Raw genomic sequence first — 3951 nt, 5'->3', positions numbered from 1 at the left:
CCTCCTCCTCCTCCTCCTCCTCCTCCTCCTCCTCCTCCTCCTTCTCCTTCTTCTAAGACAGAATCTCACCAGGCAGTGGTGGCGCACACCTTTAATCCCAGCACTCGGGAGGCAGAGGCAGGCAGATTTCTGAGTTCAAGGGCAGCCTGATCTACAGAGTGAGTTCCAGGACAGCCAGGGCTATACAGAGAAACTTTGTCTCAAAAAACCAAAAGGGGGAAAAAAAAAAAAGACAGAGACTCACTATGTAGCCTTGGCTGGCCTGGAACTTGCTATGTAGACCAGACTGACTTCAAATTCAGCAAAGATCCACCTGCCTCTGATTCCTGTTTGCTGGGACTGAAGGCGTGCGCCACCACCATGCCTGGTAAAGCTCTCCTCCTTTCACTGCGGTCCCTTACAGCTCAAGAGCTTGTACCTCCAAACGGAGTTTCACAGGGCATTAAATATATATTGGGTAAAAGCAGCATTTTAATAATATAATGTTTAAAAGTTGAAATTTTTTCTTTGCATAAAATCTAGCAAAGAACACCAGTGTCTACACTAGGGCCTAGCATGGAGTGGCTTTTTTTTAAATTTAAAGATGTATTTATTTTTATTTTATATGTACAAGTGTTTCACCTGTGTGTGTGTCTGTGCACCACAGGTATGCAGGACTGTGGAGTCCAGCAGAGAGGCTTCAGATCCCCTGGAAGTGGAGTTATAGGCAGCTAGACATGGGTACCAGTCCTCTGTAAGAAGTGGAGTTAGACTGTCTGAGATGGTGCTGGGAACCAAACCTGGGTCCCCTGGAAGAGCAGAAATGCTCTCAACTGTTGAGCCTTCTCACTATCTCTCCAGCCCCAGGGATTAGAATCTTAACGCTGACCTAAGCTTCCATGTTCTTTCAATGTTTGCTTTTCTTAACACAGGACCAAGGGATTGAGCTCACAGATCAGTGGTTGGGAACAGTGGCAGTGCCTCTGTAACCCACCTGACAATCTCCTGTGGTGGTTCAAGCTCAGGTCATGGGGAGGACTCTGATGTGGTATAATGGTGGGCTGCACTTGTTTGAGTTTGTGGTGTTTAGACACCATTATCATTGGTTATTTGTGTGGAGGTGAGGGTGGATCTACATGCTATGGTAGACATGTAGCGATCAGAACACAGTTCTGTGGAGCTCCTTCTCTCCTTCCACATTTACATGGATTCCAGGGTTTGAACCTAGGTCATTTGGCTTGCGCATCAAGTAAGTGCCTTATCACTCATCCTAAAATCCTAAAATTATTTATTTATTTTAGCAATTCTTTTAGCGTACAAAGTAATGAGTTTTCATTGTTAGATTTTCATATACGCATCTATATATGCATTGTATCTTTTTTTTCTCTCTCTGTAGCCTTGGCTATTCTGGAACTCACTGTAGACAAGGCTGGCCTCGAACTCAGAGATCTGCCTGCTTCTGCCCCCTGACGGCTGGGACTAAAGTCATGGGCTAGCACACCTAGCTACATTGTTTCTTGTTTTTATCCACACCCCTCTGCTCTCCCACCCCTCCCCCCATCTTGTTTGTTCTTCCTCCAAATGGGCCCCTTCTGCTTTCCTGTCATATACAAATGAGTATGTGGACACAGACTTTGCATATGAGGGAAAACACTTGATATTTTCTCTTGCCCCTCATTACTCCTTCCTCCCCTCACACAGTCCCTCTTCTGTTTACTTCTGTGACCTATGTACGTCTGTATATGTATTCTGCTTATGAGAAGAAATACTGGATATCCATCTTTCTGAGCCTGCCTTATTTCACTTAATGTGATGACCTCTGTTCCATCCATTTCCCTACAATGTTTATTTTTCAAAATGATTCATTTTTGTTATTTTTATGTGAATTGGTGTTTTGCCTGCAGGTATGTCTGTGTGAGGGTGTTAGATCCCCCAGAACTGGAGTTACAGACAGTTGAGTTGAGAACTGCCATGTAGGTGTTGGGAATTGAACTCAGGTACAGAGCAGCCAGTGCTCTTAATCACCGAGCCATCTCTCCAGTCCCTATAATGTTTATTTTTAAATATGAAAACAGAAAAGAAGAGGTGAGGGGAAAAAAAGAGAAGGCAGGAGAGGGAATGGAAGAGGGAGAAAAAAAGAGAAAGGAAAGAAAGAAGAGACAAGATGGGGGCATTGGTGCTCACTGCTAAGCCCGATGATCTGTTGTTACTGTGGAAGGAGATAAATGCAAATTGTCCTATGACCTTCCCGAATACACCATGGCATTCACATGCACACACACACACACACACGCAAATGTTAATTTTATGTTAGAAGGGAGGGAGAGAGGGAGGATGATGGAACTTGTGGGTAGGGTATGGGGTCATTTTCTGTGTTGGCTATTCTGTTCCTGAAGCCTCCAGCCTCCCCAACTCTCCTGTCCTGGAGGCACCTCCACCCAGCCTCTGTCACAGCAACTGAATCTAGGCCACTTACTTCTGAAAGGTCCCTGGAGTCCTCATCCCAGACCTGGCTGCACAATACATGTGCCAGGTACATGATCCCTGGTTTGAGGCAGTAAATAGAAGGTCCAGGCAGTAGGCGTGGCCTAGGGGCTTCCCCGGGCTTTATGGTGCCTTTAAGGTGGGGAGGCTGGGGAACCCAGGGCCCCACAAAGCCTCAAGTCTCTCTGGTTCTGGGTACCTTCATTTCTGGGAACTGACTATGCTTTGGAAAGAGAAATGAGAAGCAAAACCCTTTTGGGCCTCAGCATTACCCCCCCTTTCTGTCTTCTTCCGCTGAGTCACAGTTAAGAGCCAGGCACCTCAGCCTCCCTAGCCACCCGGGTGGGGCAGGATTCAGGGTTAGGTGAGGACACAGCATCTGAGACAAGTTCTCTTCCCTGCCAGCATCCTCTGTGAGTGGTAGAGGGCAGCTACCTTCTGGGGCAGCTAAGGGCTGAGACCACCTCCCCAAGCTTAGGTGATGCTTTTTGTCCTTCCTGTCCCTCCTATTTCCTTCTCACTTTGCTCATCCCACAAGCTTGTTTTAAGTGACACTGCATGCTGGAGCTAGAAAGGTAGGATGGTTCAGGTGGTCCTTAGGTTCTACGTCTTTAGGGAGCTCATGGATGTAGTAGCTAATGAGGACTCCTCCTAATTGGCCCCCAGTGAGGAACTCTAGGCCTTTAGGATTTTTCTTGTCAGCAACAGGGATCCATACAGGTTTTGTCCTCCAGAGAGAGCTGGCCATATTATACATGACTATACAGAGAACTATATGCATGCCTCTTTACAGGAGTGCACATGTACATCCATATGCATGGGTGTGGGACTTGAGCACTGGCTGGTATTTATGATCATAGGTATCTATACAGACCCTCCCTTGGGTGGAGGAGCTCTAGGCTCGGGAAACTGGGTCAGAGCTGTGTGTGTGTGTGCTTGTGTATTGTATGTGTGTGCACGTGTATGAGTGTATGTGCATGTGTGTGCATATGGATGTGTGAGCATGAGTGTGTGAGTGTGTGTGTTATTATCCTGTCTCAGAGGCCCAACCACTACTTCTGAGTCATGGCCGCCTGTGGAAACTCCAGCACGTCACTCCTGTTTCATAGGAAAAAGGGCTGAAACTCTGAGGGTCTCCCTGACATGGGTTGATTAGTGTCACCCAGTGTTTTGGGGGAGGTCTGGAAGGGGGACTACAGAACTTTTGGCCTGGTAGTTGGACCCTGACAGCATACCTTTGCTAAAATTGTCCTGGCCTCCTGGCATCCATACTCTCTATCCTGAATGAACCAGCCTCCCACTTCTGCTGAAATGGTCCCCACCTTCCCTCATCGCCTAGAACTTTCCCGTGACTCTAGCCCTCTTTCTCCTAACCCTTGTCCCCTTCATCTCCACCCACTAAGTCTAAAACTGGCTCCTGTAAAATTTCCTGTCCTCTCTGGGTGGTGGTGGTGCACGCCTTTAATCCCAGCACTTGGGAGGCAGAGG

The sequence above is a fragment of the Grammomys surdaster genome, unplaced genomic scaffold, assembly GCF_004785775.1.
Source record: "Grammomys surdaster isolate TR1022 unplaced genomic scaffold, NIH_TR_1.0 126131, whole genome shotgun sequence".
In the NCBI taxonomy this organism is placed as follows: domain Eukaryota; kingdom Metazoa; phylum Chordata; class Mammalia; order Rodentia; family Muridae; genus Grammomys; species Grammomys surdaster.
The sequence above is the reverse complement of the archived record's forward strand: the minus strand, read 5'-3'. Positions refer to the sequence as shown.